Source organism: Peromyscus californicus, unplaced genomic scaffold (genome assembly GCF_007827085.1).
Source record: "Peromyscus californicus insignis strain IS unplaced genomic scaffold, ASM782708v3 Scaffold_6__1_contigs__length_162567912, whole genome shotgun sequence".
NCBI lineage: Eukaryota > Metazoa > Chordata > Mammalia > Rodentia > Cricetidae > Peromyscus > Peromyscus californicus.
The window spans coordinates 73127443-73146184 of record NW_026294584.1 but is presented as its reverse complement, the minus strand read 5'-3'; the positions used below and the strand labels follow the sequence as shown (position 1 = coordinate 73146184).

Below are 18742 nucleotides of genomic sequence, written 5' to 3'. Positions count from 1 at the left end.
GTGGCCAGAGATAACCCTGATTAGCAGGTTCCTACCTCTACGCACAAGCCTGTTTTACATGGACCACTTGATTTTTCACAAGTGCAGAAGGGATATATCATTCTTATCTTTGATTTATACATGAGGAAGCTGTGTCCCAGAGAGGCTAATTAACTCACCCAAAGCTGCACAGGCAGGCAGTAGGCACATAGCAGAGTCTGAGTGCTGAATCACTTCCTCTGGGAATGGAGGCCTGGCCTTGGTGGCAGTGGTGGGGAGGGGGAAGGGTGAGTCAGAACCTGCAGGGGCTCAGCAGGCATCAGTGAGGGATCAGCAGGCCCTGGGAAGCCTAAGGAAAGTCAAGGGATACAAAAGGCACAGAAGCATCTAGGTGTGAGTAGCAAGAAAGGGCACTGCCATTCATAGAAATGGAGCCTGCAGGCTGGGAGAAGAGGCTCAGGAGATCTGTGTGGGTCCTGTGGAGAAGGTGGATGGATTCACAGTGAGGCATGGAGTGTAGCTAAGCGTTGTTGGCAGAGAACCTCAGAGGGCAACGGGACTACCTAGAGAGTACAGATGTTGAGTGAAGGGCTTCAGAGCGGGGCTTGGAGCAAGGCAGGAAGGAAAGGTAAGGAGCTAAGAGAGGAGCTCAGAGGCAAGGACAGAGAAGAGAGGCAGGGATGCATCGGGAGTGGTGATGGCGGTGGGCATAGATCCCTTTCAGGCTCATTGGAAGCCTTTGGGAGTGAGACAGTCTGAGGGACGCCCAAGGCAGGGCATCTGTGATACAGGGCTTCCTCCAGTTAAGTCCTGCAGGCATCAAGCTCATCCTTGATCCCCAAGAGCTAGGGAGCCCTTGTTCCTAAGAAGGGCTATGCCGAGTGGCCCCAGATAAGTAAGAGGAGGCCTCTTCAGTATACACAAGTGACCTAAAAAACTCATTCATTTGGTAGCCAGGAAGTCCTTCCTTTTGTCTGACTATAATATTTATTCAAAGTTCTTGTAGTTTAGCTGAACACACACCATTTCCTTGGAACACTACTTATACACAGAGACTGGATTCTGGTTTGACAAAGTACTCGGGGCTCCCCGGTTCCTGGTGCAGCCCCACCTGGCTTCCTCTTCTAGCTGGCCCATTCCTGTCTGCCTGGGGCTGGATTGGGCTCTCCCACCCCTTCATTAGTACTGCCGCCCCAGCTCTCCAGGTTCTCTCTGTCCCCATCGCTAATCTCCCCATCAGCAGCTTCTCATCAACTGCACTGCCTACAGAAGCAAGTGCTTTGTCGATGGAAAAGCCCTTTGGGGGCAAACACAGGAAATGAAAGAGTGTGCACAGTAAGAAAATCCAATCTTTTGCACGGGTTTCTGAAATCTGATTCCTATGACTTCTGCTGAGTGTTAGGGATCTACTGCCCATTACTTATACCTATGGAGGCTGACCGGAGGGTGGGGGGGGTGCCAATAGGAAGGCCTCTGCTGAGATTCTGCCATGCTTTGTCTGTGCTTCTAGGGCTCAAAGGCCAATGGTCTGCCAAGATGTCTTTGGTAAAGAGGGTCTTCAGGTCATTGGCTAATACCCAGGGTGGATTTGCTGATGGCCTGCAGAGAAGAAGGTGTTGTGCCAGAGGAGACATGGGCACATGCAGCCAAGATGTGTGACTCTAAGTGTGATGTGTTAAGGGGATGGATTTCCTCCAGGACAAGATGGAATCAACCACCCTACATTTTAGTTGATCATGTTTCTGTTGCTCTCCAGGACTCCAGTTGGCTGGACTTGATTTAAGGTCCCTTCATACACCACTCACTCAACAGCCTTGGCCTTCCATCTGTATGCTAAGACTTACAGGAGCCTCTGTGAATAGTGCCCAGAGCTCCAGAAACTGCTCCCATCTCACTTCCCAGGCCCAAATGCTACTTGGAAACCAGGCTGAGATGGCAGCTTGCAATCAGTGCATTGGAAGTCTCTGCCCAGCAAGGGAATGAGCTGTGTAAGTTCCAAGACCTCATGGAGGGCGGGGGCGGGGAAACATTATGGCCAAGCTGTCCATGCCGAAGTAGAAACATTTTCTCAGGAGGGTTACCGCTTAAAGCTCTGAGTGTCTTGCCAGATGTGTCTCCTCATGCCACATCTATTGTTGCCATGCGCTCACTATCCATCTCCCTGCCCATCTCCCACGGTATTATTCTAGTCTCTTCTCTATATAGCACAAGCACCAAGACCACAGGGACCTTCTCTGTCTTGATTCAAGTACTTTCTTTGCAAAGGCAGGGGATCTCAATTAGTGTTTGTTGAAGGAACTGAAGTCCTTGCTCTGGCCTCTGGGTCTCAGGCTCAATGTCAACAATAGCTCCCCATGAGACCAGCCCAGAATTGCCCCTGGATTTTCTAGTATTTGGTCAAGTAGTTGCTGCTTGGCAGGCTGCAACGGATAGCAATTCAGGTTCAGTTATAGCCTGTGGAGGTGTAAGTGAATGAAGTCCACTCACCATAGAGTCAAGCCTAGGGGAAAAGGGCATCCTTCTTTCACATAAAGGGGCTACGGGGGCCTGCGGGCAACCTGCCCTTGTGGATATTGCTGTTTGGTGATAGTTGTCTAGTCCCAAGAGAACCCCTCTGCAATTAGCCGTTTCTACTGCTGCCCAGGCCTGCCTAGATGGAAGTACCTGGATATTTGCTCCAGACCTAGGAGTCTGCTGAGGTATAATGGTCTCTCCTTCCCTGGCCTTGATCTGTCCAGCTGTCCACAGACAGAAACAGCATCCCCAGGGCTCTCTCGGACACAAATGCTTCTTTTGGACTCCTTTCCCAGGGGCAGCTCTAACATCCTGTTCTCTCAAGACAGGGAAACAATGGTGTCCTTGATGGAGTGTCTATGATCTGAAGCCAAGATAGATGCTCAGCCACCAGAACCTGGTGGTCTTGGGGAGAGACTTCAAGGGCAAACCTAGCTCTGGGAAGGAATGCCTTCCAGAATCATGGAGTAAGGGTCACAATGACTTCTGGACCTTAGACCTAAGGGTCTTGGGAGATATTTCTAATAAATGCGCATGAGATCAGCACCCTCCAAAGACCTGTAGGCCAGTTTGGGCAGCTGTCCAAAGGCCACTAGCTACCTGAAGGCTCTCCGTTCCACAGGGCTGTGATAGCTAAGCTCCATTCTTGTCTTCAGTCAATAAACTAGAGGGATAGAGGATTTGCTCCCTTTTTTGGTAGATAGAGAAATGTGGAGTCCAGGTTGTGAAACCTCACAGAGACTGCTTTGGAAAGCAAGGGTCACTGTCAGGGCAGTATCAGGAGAATGAGATGGGAGAGGTACAGCCAGGGCCTCAAAGCCACTTTCCCAGGACCCCTGGCCCTAGTGCCCCACCCCCACAGACTCAGCCTTTGTCTGATTTGCTCACTGTGACAGCTGGGAAGGCTGAGCCTCACCCTGGCTCCTGCCATCAGCCATCTCTGTGTGGCACTAAAGATCGGCTCGGGCACCAGGCCCCGGCAGCAGGCTTGGCAGGTGGCTCTGTGTTGCCAGGGAGACCACAGAGGAGGAAAGCTGTTCCACAAGGCTGCAGAAGACCAGATGGCCCGGGGTCCCAGAGGTGCATGTCTTGGGGACCACAACCTTGTGTACATACCGCTGGAGTCTCACAGGCATGCAACCACTAGCTAGATGGGGGAACTGAGATGCAGAGCCCAGATCACCAACCACTGAGGGTGGGTGTTGGTTGAGGAGCCGAGGACAAAGCCAGGGCTCTGCCTCATCCTGACCCCTGATGGCCAGGTACACAGACAGAGAAACTCATGGGCCTACACATATACATGCAGGTTTTCCCCTGATAAGAGCCCCAACTCTATTAAAGGTCCTTATTAAACTTGCTCCCGGGAACAGATACAATGGAACAGCTGGAGACTGAGAGAGACTCCAACCTATAGTGTACAGGGAACCAATGAGCAAACACAGATATGTAAGGTGCAATCTGGCTGGGGACCCAGAAAAGGGGTGCTGAGGCAAGGTGGGGAGGAGAGTCAAACCTTGCGCTGGCTGGGTCTTAGAACTGGGAGGGCTTGTTGATGGGACAAGGAAGGAAGCCCCTCCAAAAGGCTGACCTTGCTGTTACAGTCTCCTGTAACTGAAGGTGGGGGACAGCATGAGAAGAAAGTAGAAAAAGAGCCCATTGCCATCTGCAAATGTTAGGTCTCCTGAGACCGCTAGGGATCCATGTGGAAGGAACCCATTATCCTCAAGGTGAATATGACTGAAAAGGCTAGTATCACAGTGGCTGAGTTTTGTCTTGGGACAAGATACAAATCTCTTCCTAGGCCAGTGCTCAGAAATGCTGATCAGCAAACCAGGGTCCTAGGCCAGCAGGCTTGCCTAGGAGTCCCCTTGAGTGGTAGGAACTTCTGCTCTCCTCTCCCCAGAACCTGAACCAAAAAGAACCTTACACAGACTCTAGTGAAAAGTTGGGATGTGAGCCTGGAGGCTGAGGGCTGGGGAGCTGGTATGAGTGGGGACCTCAGTAAGGGACAGGAAAGTATACTAATCTTCCCAAAGAAGTGGAGGGGACAGCCAGACTCAAACTTCCTGCACAAGATCTGGAAATGCTCAGCTCATTCCTCTACCAGTGGAACTGGGGAAGGCTGGCTTGATGCTCTTCAGCTCTGACACTCAGGCATAAACTAAATGGAAGGAGGATCTGGGCTGATTCTCAGGGTTCATGTAGCGGAGCTAAATTACTCCACAGCCCTCTCTGTGGTGCCAACAGAAATCCCCACCTGCTGGAGGTTGTCACATAGGCAGCCTCTGCTCCCTAGAGAGCCGGGAGCTGCCTGCAGCCCCGGGCCTCCCGCCCCCAGACCGAGCCTGCTGCTGGAGCTGTCAGCCCTGCTCCCAAACAGGCTGATTATCCCCATCTGGGGAAAACAAAACATGTCAGCCTTGTGCCTGAGAAGAGGCCTGTCTCCTTAGTGAGACATAATATGAAGAAGCTCCCAGCTTGCATCTGCCATGAGATGTGGATGAGCAACCTCAGCTTTCTTGGGGGAGGCTTTCTCCTCTTCTAGCATCCCCTGCTCCTAGAAGCCTTTTGGCCTCTGCTAGTCCTATTCAGGCTTCCTGCTGGCCTCTCTTAACCTCCACGATCCTGCTGAGAATTTGAGTTTGCACCTACTATTCACCTGTGCAGCAAACCAGTAAGGTTTGGTCTCCATTTCAGAACTAGAGTAGTCGGTTGCTACTTTAATGGAGCTCTGGATTTTTGCCACAGGAAGGGAGCCTCCCCAGGAAGAATGTTGAGCTCATTGAATGGTGTGTCCAAGGGAAGCAGTCAATACACAACTTGCCACAACATTATCCTTCATACTCTCGTAGTCTTCTGCCCCTGGGTTCCCAGGTATTCCTTCCATTCAGGATGCCTTTCAATCAATGTGACATTCTTACATCACTGGAGCTATACTTCAGCCCTCAACCTTTGGTGCCTCCACACATCAGGCAAGCCTTTGTACGTCTATCGTGTTTCCCTCAGCCTAGAAACTCTTGTGGGCAGGAACATTAAGGACATACCTGCCTACCCCAGGGTACCAACCAGGGAACAGACATAGATCATATCCAGAAAATGGGCGAGTGGATAAAAACGAAATTTTCCTCTGTGCCAGCCTGGCCTCCTCAGCTGCTCCCATCACCTCTAATATTCTCTCATAACTCAAAAGATGATCTTATCATGATGCTCAGGGTAGCCTGCCTGTCTTGTTGTGGAGGGAAACTGACACTCTCTGAATTCTCTAATGTGGCAGGCAAAGGGCTATGCCTGTTACACATTTACCCAAACTAGCACGCACACAGATGCAACAAAGCCATGTCTCAGACAATGCACAGGCCTGCCCAAAGTCCTCGGATAGAGTGAAGAGTTGAGTTCCTACCTAGGCTCTTCTTTTCTGTGACAGACCTCTGCCTGCAAAAGTCCCAGCCAGGACTCCAAGGTCCAAGCCTCGGGCAAAGAGGGCTGCTTTTATTATCACAGTGTCAAGGAGAACACTGAGGCACAGACAATTAGCAAACTTGCCAAAGATCACAGCTGCTAAGTGGCAGTGAATCTATAGCACTCTGATGAAAAGCAGGGATGATACAGAACACCACTGGCCTGCAGTCAGCCACAGTACCTACAGGGCACAGGAGGGCATGACTGCCTATCTTCCCCTGAGGGTGGGCCCAGGGCCTATCGCCTCTGCCTCCACCCTCACGCTGATTATGACCTTGTGGAGACCCAAGCTCAGATTCATCTTCCTTTATTCCCTTGCACAAGGGAGCAGACGCCAGAGTTGAATGACCAAAGGAAGCATAATGATGGTATATTTGTGTTTATAATGTTTCCTTTGCCTGCCTCCAAAGCAGATGGAAGGTGGTTTAGAATATTGAAATGCATAATGAGGACAATAAAATTATTCTCTAAAACAGAGCTGTTGGAATCCAATCATCAGGCAAGAAGATGAAGTTCTCTAAGGCAGCTGGGAGAAGCCAGGCTATGATGTAGGAACCTACACTGGTGTTCCTAGCTGTGCCAGAGTAATCTTGAATAAGTTACTCCTCTGCCTTAACCTCAGTGTACCTATCTGAAAACATTTAGGCAAATACATAACATGAGAAATAGAAATCTGTTGACAGCTTCTGTGCTGGCTAGCTTTATGTCAATTTGACACAAGCCAAACTCAGAGGAGGGAGCCTCAACTAGGAAAACAGCCAGAAGATCAGGCTGTAGGCAAGTCTGTAGGGCATTTTCTCAATTGGTGATGGATGAGGAAGGGCTCAGTCCATTGTGGGTGGGATCACCTCTGAGTTCTATAAGGAAGCAGGCTAAGCGAGCTAGGAGGAGCAAACCAGTAAGCAGCATCCTTCTATGGCCTCTGCATCCATTTCTGCCCTGTTTGAGTTCCTGCCCTGACTTCCTTCAATGAAGAACTAGTGTGGAAGTACAAGCCAAATAAACATTTTCCTCTCCAGCTTGCTTTTGGTCATAGTGTTGATCAAAATAGCAATGAGAACCCTATCATCTAAGACAGCATCCCAAACAGCACTAAATGCAACCAGTTTAGGATTCCCCAGGGCCCAAGGGGTTAACTGAGGACATTCCAAGAGTTGACCTGGCTGGGCAGGGAGGATGAGATCAGTCAGGAGGCCCTGGCCCAGTGCCTACTGCAGTCAGATTCACTCTGTTGTCATCTGGTTTAGTCACTGAAGCTTCCTGGTTAGATTTTTAGTTAAACATGCCTAGAAAGCACACTGGACAACATTAACCGAAGCCCTTCCATGCTTTTAAAGTCCTCTGGGATGTTTTATATCTCTAGTTAGCCACTTTCAAGCAGCCACAGTTTGGACATATCCTGGCATTCTCCAGAACTGAAGAATGCTTGAGTTCTAGAGCAGTATCTAAGGATTCCCTAGAGAGAGAGCTACAATGTAGGGAGGAGTCCTCCCTTGGTCCTCTTCAGGTCTGCAGTCAATGGATGGTCCAGACAAACATGTGCTCACTAATGGGGACTGGCTGTTCAGGAATATCAGCTAGGAGAACAGCACAGCTGCTACAAACACCATCAGGAGCCCCAAGTACGGACCCAGGAGCCTGTGCTATCAGCACCCCACTGCAGGATGCTAACAGTCTCTGTCATTTGTGGGCATGGACGTTAGGTGCAGGGCTTTGATTACTGTACTGGAGCAGGCAGCACAGGGCCATTAGTATTCCCCTGGCCAGTACCCCTGAGGGCCAACTCACAGGTGGGCTTTACCATTTCAAAATCTGGTCCCGGCCTAAATGTTCTTTTAAATGCCTGCCAGGGAAGCCAAGTTTGTAGGGCATTATTGTACAAGTATGAAATACAGACTCCATCTCTGTATACACCTATACCCCTGAGAGGAGAAAGTCCCGGGCCCCTGATCATGACATACCGAGACATGTGTGGTCTATTCATCCTATTATACAAGTGTAAGGGGAAGAAAAGAGGAGAAAGAAGGGCAGAGGCAAGATGCAAGGGAGATGATCTGGGAGAGGTTAGAACAGCTGCAAGTCAGTGTCTTACCTCACGAGTGCAAGACTAACCTTCCTTACCCAAAACATAGATATGCATATATATTCTTTTATATGTGGATGGTAGCTTTTGAGCTGTGTGTGTGTGTGTGTGTGTGTGTGTGTGTGTGTGTGTTTCTATTCAAATAACTCCAGAGGTTAGGTACCTAGTAAGGGACCAGAGGGGAGGAGGAGATCTTCTAAGAAAGAGGGAAATAGATTCAAGTGTTATAAAGAGATAAAGAGAAAACCAGCACAGGAGGATTAAATAGTGAAGGAGATGGAAGAGTATAGTAAATGAGGAACTATGGGAAAGGACGCCTACCACTAAGGGTCTTTTGAAAGGCCATATGGAAACCTACTGCCACAAAAGGATCCTGAAAAATATACATATATGAAAGGAATTTAAATAGAGTCAACTTGTAATGGGGTCGATAGTGCCCAAACTAGACATCTTATTCCACCAAGTAAAACCTCCAGTGCCAGAAATGAGTTATATATTGCTGAGTTATTAACTATAGAGCCCCCCCCCCATCACAGGCTTTTACCAAGGCTATTGATTACTCTCCAAGCCTCATGATAAGGTCCTTTGAAGACGCAACTTACTCATGTCACTGAACATGAAGAAAGCAAGCTAGTGCCCAACTAGAAACTTCATAACTATTAACTAGGTACTTTGCACACTACAGAAGGAGAAAAATGTTCACCAATTTCACCAAGCTACAAATCCTAAAACCTACAACAGGAGACCTGCCAGTATTGATGCAGTAGTGGTGCAAATGTTATGGGAGTAATTAGCCACTTTGAAAAATTTGGATTTAAAGCCGACTCCATGAAATAGAATCCATACACGACACTGATGAAGTGGGAAAGAATCTGAGAGCTGACAGGTCATGGACCTATGGGGAAACCTACTATTGTTCTCCTAAAACATAGTATTTTTGCCATTTATCTCATTTAACGTAGCGATAAAATGACCCCTAATTGCTATACTGGTAGATCAGAGCACCACTCAACCCTCGCCAAAGAAGCGTCTTCTTGTAGTAGATAGTAATTAGCAAAAAGATCCACAACTGTACAATATGCCAAGGGTGGGAGACTTTGGAGCACTCAGCCCTAAATGGGATTCTTTTTATCAAATCTATCCCAACAAGGCTCAGGGATCTATATAGTAGAGGGGGCAGGAAGATTATAAGAGCCAGAGGTGGTGGACAACTCCAAGGAAACAACATCTCCCAGAAACAACAGGACTGGAACACATGTGAAATCACAGGGACTATCACAGCATACACAAGACCAGCACAGCTTCAAATCAGACAAAATCCCAGCACTGAGAAGGGGAAGTGGACACAAAGTCCCACGCCTAACCAAGAAGCTATTTGTAATTGGTACCCACTAGGAAAGTAAATACCAGTTTTCTCCAACTGAATGTCACTAGGTGTATCAACCACACTCCTGGGCCAGGCCCATGCATAGGAATAGTTGATCACCATCAATGGACTCCATATTCCCCATGGTTTTTGTTTTTTCTGTCCACTTTTTGTTTTGCTGTGTTTTGGTATTTTGGTTTTATTGATTTTCCCTTTTTTAGGTTTGTCTGTTTTGATTTTCATTTCTCATTTTTGTTGTTGTTGTTGTTGTCGTTGTTTTCTCAGTTTTGTTTTGGTTTTTGGTTTTTGGTTTTGAAAGGGGGAAAGAAAAAGAAACATGGAAGTTTGTAGCTTGAGTTTTCCTGCCTGGCCCATAGTCAGGACAAATCTCTGATACCCGCCAGTCCCACAGCCGTCAGACCCAACCAAGTAAACATAGAGACTTATATTGGTTACAAACTGTATGGCCGTGGCAGGCTTTTTGGTGCTTAAATTAATCCATTTTCATTAATTTATACCTTGTCATATGGCTCATGGCTTACCGGCATCTTTATATGTTGTTTGTCATCATGGCGGCTGGCAGTGTCTCTCCCCCACTCAGCTTCCTGTTCTCTCCATTCTCCTCTCTGTTAGTCCCGCCTATACTTCCTGCCTGGCCATTGCCAATCAGTGATTTATTCATTGACCAATCAGCAACACATTTGACATACAGACCATCCCACAGCACTTCCCCTTTTCTTTTCTTAAAAAGGAAGGTTTTAACCTTTACATATCTCCAAAGTTAGCTTGGTATATTTGGGAATTTGGGCGTAGCTTTTCTTATTACTTTTTGCTGGAGGGGGGCATTGTATCTTTTGGGGAAACAAAGAAAATTTTAGGATCATGGAGTAGTCCGTGAGGCTGTATCATCTGAGCCAGTTGCCTTGAAATGGTTCTGGATGTTGGATCATCTGGGCCATGGTGTCATCGGAGACCTTTCAGGTGGTCTTGGCTGGTCAAACCTGATGTGTCTTAATCTGGAACAAATCCATAGCCTCTGGCTTTCTGTGGAAACAAAAGCAGAGCCTCCTTTCCAAAGCAACATATCCTTACATCTAAATTTTGAAGTCAAGGTACCTTTAAAATATACATTTTGGCATAACTCAACAGCTTTTGTAATCAAATGTTTTTTTTCAGTTACGAATATCAAAGAGAACATAATCCAGATTCTCTGTGTGGTAGCCATCTTTACGTGGCTTATTTTTTTATATTAGCTTGAGCCTATTGCTTTAAACTGCAGCCTTCTAAGCCTGAAACGGCGCTGGCGCTATGGCTGCTGGCTCCGCCCATTTCAGCTTCCCAACATGGTGGTGGTACGTTTTCTGCCAGCTCGGAGCCATCAACTCTCAGAAATAGTGGGTCTATGCTTCTATCAAAGCAGCATGTAGCCCAGAAACCTCTTTTTTTTGTTGTTGTTTTGTACTAGCAAAGGCTAAATCCATCATGTAGCTTAATGTGCCACTTGCAGAGGCCTCATTCCCGCCATATGGCGGCAGGTCGAGCACACACGCTAGGAACCCACCAGTAGCTCAAACCGGCAGCTGCTACTCATTTGAGAGAGACAATTAGGAAGCTGTTTTTAGCTCCGTTTTAGAATCTTTTTTTTTTTTAGTTTTTAGGTGGAAACTCTTGCCCCACGTTGGGCGCCATTTGTAGCTTGAGTTTTCCTGCCTGGCCCACAGTCAGGACAAATCTCTGACACCCGCCAGTCCCACAGCCGTCAGACCCAACCAAGTAAACATAGAGACTTATATTGGTTACAAACTGTATGGCCGTGGCAGGCTTCTTGTTAACTGTTCTTACAGCTTAAATTAATCCATTTCCATTAATCTATACCTTGCCACATGGCTCATGGCTTACCGGCATCTTTACATGCTGTTTGTCATCATGGCGGCTGGCAGTGTCTCTCCCCCACCCAGCTTCCTGTTCTCTCCATTCTCCTCTCTGTTAGTCCTGTCTATACTTCCTGCCTGGCCATTGCCAATCAGTGATTTATTTATTGACCAATCAGCAACACATTTGACATACAGACCATCCCACAGCAGAAGTTGGATGGGTAGGGAGGTGGGAAGTATCTGGGAAGAGATGGAGTAGGGGAAGGAATATGATCAAAAGATATTACATGAAAACATGTTAAATAAAAACATATAAAATTCAGTAAATGGAATTTGAACACATGCAGAATAGACTCCCTAGGGTCTTGGCCTCCATAATACTTCCATATAATGGCTAATTTTGATTGTCAACTTGTTATGTGACACTACTCCTGGGGAAATGTGAACAAAAGTCCACTCACCTGAGAAAGGAAATTCATGACAGACCAAAGGATGCCTCTAAAGTCCAAATTGATGAACAAATGAGCTTTATTGAGTTACCAACGGAGTGTAGGTGATGGTTACTTACAGGGGTATAAGTGACTCAAAGAGGATTGCATCACCCCAATGCCAACCCAGCATTGATGATAGCTCACAAAATCTGAAAACCCGAAGCTTAATGAGTTTAGTTGGTCTCTTCCTCTTGCTCTGCTGCTCTATAGGGCTTGCTTGCTTGATTGATTGATTGATTGATCGATCCATCGATTGATTGCTTTTTCTCAGCAGTCCTTGCTGCTTATAAAGATTGGGGATGGAGGAACCTAGTGCGTCTGATCAGTTTCAGACAACTGTGCAGTTTGACAAGGAAAGTGAGCATGGGCTAATTTAAAGTTGTAAACAAGGGAGGTAGAGATGTAGCTGCTGTAACTGTTAATGAAATTAGAAAAGTTACAGAGAAACCACACATTTGCTCTCCTTAATGGCAAGACCCCACCCATGGAAGGCTCCACCTTATAAAAATGCATATTCAAGCCTGGAGAGATGGCTCAAAGGTTAAGCATGCATACTGCTTTTGCTGAGAACCCTAGCTCAGTTCTCAGCACAAAGTCAAGTGGTTCACAACTGACTGCAACTTCAGCCCTAAGGGATCTGATGTCTCTAGATTCTGTGGGCACCTACAGTCACACACACACACACACACACACACACACACACACACACACACACACACACACACACACACACATATACACACACACGCACATAATTAAAAGTAACAAAATGAAAATCTTTTTTTTTTTTTTTTTTTTTTTTGGTTTTTTCGAGACAGGGTTTCTCTGTGTAGCTTTGCGCCTTTTCCTGGAACTCACTTGGTAGCCCAGGCTGGCCTCGAACTCACTGAGATCTGCCTGGCTCTGCCTCCCGAGTGCTGGGATTAAAGGCGTGCGCCACCACCGCCCGGCCGAAAATCTTTTAAGAATGCAAATTCATTTGAAAGAAGAGAGGGTGAGCTGGAAAATTCTTCTGAAGGGGTTCCCCACTCACTAAAGGTAGTCCCTTCACAAAACAAAAACCAAGGAAGGTATTTTTATAGGTTCATTCTCCAAGGTATGAAGGTAAGTACAACTGTGACAGAAGGGTGCCATGCTGGATCTCAAACTGGCAGCAGAACTTGGCAGTACCATTCATATGGTGCTGCTTTGTGGGTTTGCAAAATACAAGTTGAGGGTCATGGAGGCTCTGCCAAGTTTTTGGAAAGCAACCAAGGCCAGTTGATGTGTGGCTCTGAGAAGTTTTGTGAAAATGTAAAAGTGAAGTCTAAGCTTTTAGTAGATATCTATGGATGTTGGAGATGCAAAGACCATGGGAAATCTGTAGAAGAAGGCTACAGGTATAAAGTGGATCTGGACCAAGAGAGAAAGTCTATCTGTGCTGTATGTAGCACCAACAGAGGAATGGGTATGGGAGCTCAGATGATGTTGTTAAGATCCCCAGAGGCTGAGCAAGGAGCTGAAAATTTTAGTGTTTGAACTGCTGTGTTTTTGGTCTTGCTTTAACCTAATCTTTCCTTGCTTATGAGTCTATTCCTCCATTTGAGTAAGAGGATATATACTGTGTGCCATAGTAGTTCAGAAGTATGAACTTGTTTTTTGAGTAGAGGCTTACAGTGAGGAGATTGTCTTGAGTTTCAGAAGAGACTTTGGGCTTTGAACAAGTGTTAAAATTTAAGACTGTGAGAACTTTTGATGTCCTAATGAGTGCATTTTGCATTATGTATGAGATCTCCTATGTATGGGGCTCCTACAGCCTAAGAAGGATGATGGGTGGATCGTTATGGTTTGGGATGTTTGAGTGTCAAGTTAAAAAGGGATAGACTCGTGAATTTCAGTTGTGGACTTGAAAGGATTAATAAACACCTGGACATTAAAAATGCCCACCCTTTGGCACATCTGTGAAGTGTTTCCTAGGTGGCTTAATTGATGAGGGAAAGCTCACCTGAATGTGGATGGCACCATCTGTAGTGATTTGAATGAGAAATGTCCCCAATAGGCTCAGGTATTTGAGGACTTGGTGCCTACTTGATGGCACTATGTGGGGGTGGAGGGTGGGGGGTTACAGAACCTTCAGGAAGTGCAGCTTTGATGAAAGAATATGTCACTGGGAACGGACCTTGAGAGTTCATAGCTTCATCGTACTTCCAGTTATCTGTCTATTTCATGCTTGTGGTTGAAGATGTGACTTATCAGCTTCCTGCTCCAGCCTCCTGATCTATGTTTCCCCCATCATTATAGACTCTCCCTCTGGAACTGTAAGCCCAAACCAACTCTTTCCTCTATAAGTTGCCTTGATTGTGGTGTTAGGTCACAGCAACAGAAAAGTATTATACCATCCAGTGTGCTGGAGTTCCAGACTGAATACACAGAGGGAAGGGGGCCAGGAAGATGGCCTTATAAAGAAAGCACTTGCCACATAAGCACTAATATCTGCATCTGGACGTCCAGCATCCATGAAAAGCTGAGCATGATGGTGTGCATCTGTCACCCGAGTACTGAAGGGCAGAGAGGGGGATCCTGGCAGCTTGCTAGCCATCTAATCTATCTAAATCAGAGATATCCAGTTACATAAGAGACCTGTGTTTCAAAAAAATAAGGAGAGCAATAGAGGACAACACTGACATCAACCTCTGGCCACCACACACACATGTACATTCCTGCATAAACTGTACACATACATGGATACACTAGACCCACACAGAAAAGGAGGGAAGAACAAATTAAACACTGTCATTGTCTTTTTTCTGCTTTCTGGTTGCACAATAGACCAAGCACTCCATTTTCCTCTCTTCCCTGATATGACTGTATTTCTCTGAACCATGAGCAAAATAAGCCTTTCCCCTTTGTACTGGCTGGTTTTGTGTGTCAACTTGACACAAGCTAGAGTCATCAGAGAGGAAGGAGCCTCAGCTGAGGAAATGCCTCCCTGAGATCCATCTGTGAGGCATTTTTTCAACTAGTAATCAATGGGGGAGGGCCCAGCCTATGGTGGGTGGTGCCATGCCTGGACTGGTGGTCCTGGATTCTATAAGAAAGCAGGCTGAGCAAGTCACGAGAAGCAAGCCAGTAAGCAGCACCCCCCCCATGGCCTCTGCATCAGCTCCTGCCTCCAGGTTCCTGCTCTGTTTGAGTTCCTGTCCTGACTTCCTTCAGTGATGAACAGCAATATAGAAGTATAAGCCAAATAAACCCTCCTTTCCTCTCCAACTTGCTTACAGTCATGGTGTTTCATAACAGCAATAGAAACCCTAACTAAGACACCCTCTTAAGTTGTTTTTGCTCAGGTATTTGTTCACAGAAATGAGAGAAGTAAGGAATACATTTCAGGACCTTTTAGATGCCCCAACCTACTCCTTAGGGGCAGCAGTGGTAGTCCCACCATGGCCTTCAAGATCTGGGCTTTTATATCCATAGACTTCTTGTTGTGATTTGAGGGCTCTGCAACCTCCTGCCAGCCCCATAGCTTGCCTCTCACTGGCTTCTGAAGCACTGGATGGTGATGACCAGACCCTCAGCCCTTTACCACTCCTCCTCTGTCTGAGTACTCCCCTCAGTCCATCTCAATGACAGTGGTCCACAGACCATGCTAACTCTCTAAGTAGCACTTAAGCTGCACCTGTACTGGGGACAAAACCCAAACTCTGTGGGAAACGTACTCTATAGTTAGTTAGTCCTGAGCCGTAGGCTGCAGGTCTTGGGGTGATCCATGAATAAGAGAAGCGACTGTCCTAAATTTATGGTGTTCTTTGCATGTCCCATGCTAGGCAAGTGAGGTCCCTATGTCCCAGCCCTGGGGAAAACAGACATCTTTTCACAGTTTTCTGGTGCGTCCCCTTCTCCTGCCCTCACCCAACTGAGTACCAACCTTTGTCTTCTCTTCCATGGTTTTAAGCATCTTATATTTATAGACGGGCCTTGTCCTTCCACTGGGCCCCACTTGGATGTGCCCAAGTCAAAAGACCACCCACTCACTGGAGGAGATTCGGACACCCGAATCTTACAGGGGAGGGGCCTGGGCCCTGGTAAGCTCTTCCCTCTTCCCAGGCACCTGCTTTTGAGCCCCTTGCAGGCTGGCATGCCTGAATTCGGTCTGGAAACCATTCTTTTCTTTCCTACTTGTCCTTATGCTGTTACTTCATCCTCTTCCAAACTGTGAGGTAAAAGCACCAAGCCATTTTAGTCCAATTTTCTCCTCCTGATGTGGAGAGGCAATGGTGACATTAAAACCTGGTACCTGCTGTTCAGAATCAACAAAGAACTGTAAGTGGGAGGTAATGGGTGTTATTGGCAGGAACTGAGCCTGTCCCCTGTCCTCCCACAGTCCCCAAGCTCCTTGTCAGGGCCCACATTGAAAGGAACCTTCTAGGCAGGGAGTCCTTACTTCTCTAGTTGTTTGGATCTTCCGCTTTGCCTGGGCAAACCCCAGTCTGCCCCTAGCCTGGGTTTCCTCGTCTGTACTGTGGACATTAATACTTCCTCAAAGAGAGAGGAGGAAAAGCCAAGGAGAAGCAGTCATTGGGAACATGCTGCTTGCCCCTGCTCTGCATAGGCTCTTCACCATCCTTGGCTACCTTCTGAGCCAGGATCACTGACCCCCCTCTGCAAGCAGAGCCATGAGCAGAAGTTTAGTGAGGGCTTCCACCACCGTACCTAGGGCCCCAAGGAACGACCACAGACTCCTGCAATTCTCATGATGCCCAGGCTTGATGTTCTACCTGGATTGCCTCATCCAAACCTCACACCACCTCCCAGGGAGATGCTGGTTTTTGTCGCATTTGGAGATCATCAAACAGAAGCTGAAAGCATTTAGGCAATTTGTCATTGAGTCATTTAAAGTCGCAGGCAGGCATCTGAGCCTGGATAGCTTGATCCCACATACTCCCTATGCCATGCTCTCTCAGAGACCACAAGCCTCCTGATTCCAAGCATGAGACATGTGGGGACCAGGGAAGGAGCCAGCTTCTGGTCAGTTTGCCCCAGGTACTAGGTTAGAGCCCAGGATGACCCACAGCAAAAGGATCTAGCCTCACAGCTATTAGGTAAAAAGGTCACAAGGAACTGTTCACAACACAACACACAGACTCTGCCTTGTCAGGGTGAAAGGGACACAGACTGAGAATGAGAGCCTCTTCGTCCCATTCCTGAGTGCTCTCCTTTGGCCTCCCTCTTCTTTGCATCCTTTCTTTGCCCTCCCCCCCCTTTTCCTTCCCTCTACCCCCTCTTACAGGCCCTGCTTTTGACTTTCTCTTCCTTCCTTCCTCTCATTTGCTTTCCCCAAGTCTCTGCCCTTCCCCTACTGGACCACCTTTGCAGCAGGTGAAAGGCGGACAGGCCACTCACGACAACTACCTGCAGAGGTATACAATCTGGTGACATGGGTGCTCCAAGGTGGCAGGCCAGTCTCTAGCCTGAGCATCCTCAAAAGTGCCCCTATTTTCCACAAAGGCACACTCTCCCCCAATCCCCTCCTCTCCCAAGTCTCCTCATGACTTTCTCCCTTCCTCCTGGAAGCACCGTTTCAGACATCCTGCAAGCATCCCTTGTAGACATCCCTACAAGGCCTGTTTGGGGCCAGATATGGGGCCAGTCTTGTGCTAGAGGTCCAGAGATGAAAGGACATGGGCAAACGTTAGTCAACAAAGGAGGAGCCTTGCACAGTGGCTCTTTCCCTTCAGTGTAGAAAAGGTAGGCAAGGGCTTCAGTTGAGGCCTTTGAGGCCTGAGGTGTCAGAGAAGATTCCCTCGATATCCTAGGAAACCTGACCTGACCTATCTCTCACTAGAGTGACTTCCATGTCTGTTGCTGATGCCTGAAGAGAGAGCAAGACTTCTTGACATGAAATCTCTATCCTGCATCAGGCAGCATGGTGACCATAGGTATGCTGGATCTCCAGTGAAGAGGTACAGAGGCAGCCTCCCCAGTTCTCTGACTGAACAGAGAGAAGACTCAAGGACTTCCCTCCCTAACCAGGAGGCCCCGTCAAGTCTTTTCTCTCCCATAGAAAATTCTACTCTACCCAACACCAACAGGACCCAGATAGGTCCATCTTCCCACACCCCTGGATTCAATGTCTAGACACTCACTGAGCTCTAGAGCGCTTTCAGTCATGGCCTTATACTGAGAGGGAAAGCAACAGCATTAGAGGATCGGAGACAAGAATGTCTGTCCTCTAGTGTCCCCACCTGGCCCATGGCCTGCTCTTCTTACAAGGCTGCTGTTGGTTCTGGGATGGACTTGTAGGTGAGGGCAGGAGCCAGGCTTCTCTACCTCTACCTGGTAGGTGGAAGGGCAGGAAACGGTAAGAGAAAGGAGTTGGGAAGGGCTCTGGGCAGGTCAAAGAGCTGTAAAGACCCTAGTGAGGCCATGTGCTTAGAGTCTTCCAAAGGCAGCTCAGAAGTGGTGTGGCTCTGATGTCTGGGGCCCAGTTCAGGACCTAGAGAAAGGTCTTCTCATTTGTCATCTGACACTCAGAGAACACCCCTGCTCCTCAGCATCAGGAAGGCTGCTCGTGCAAAGCAGTGACCTCTTCACTTTTTATTCTATGGATGCAGAACTGGGACACGGAGAGGTTCCACTTTGCTTATATAAGGTCACACAGCCCATAAGTGGCCAAATCAAACAGCATCTAATGCTGATTAAGTTCCATAGAGTGGACCCAGTAATACAGATTTCTGAGGCTGGTAGTGGACCATGGATGGGCATTACTGCCCTTGATGGATGCTGTCTCCTTCCTCAAGAAGCCAAAACAGAGATGGTTCCACTAGAGAAGCCAACCCATGGTGCCAAGCAGGTCCAGCAAGACTCTTCCCCCCCCCACCCCCACTGCCTGCTCCATTCTGTTCCACCTGCAGAGGAGGGATCAGGAACTGGTCATCAGGACGGAAGGTGATGAGGGGTCAGGGTGTACTAAGGAGGACAGAAAAGCCCAGGGCCC

The 18742-nt window shown here is 47.7% G+C and overlaps 1 protein-coding gene across 3 annotated transcripts in view; it reads right to left on the bottom strand.

Annotated features, from left to right (window-relative positions):
• The window catches only part of Adcyap1r1 (ADCYAP receptor type I), a 109564-nt gene that overhangs the window by 66123 nt on the left and 24699 nt on the right, over positions 1-18742 (bottom strand). The gene's annotated exons all lie outside the window — the stretch shown is intronic.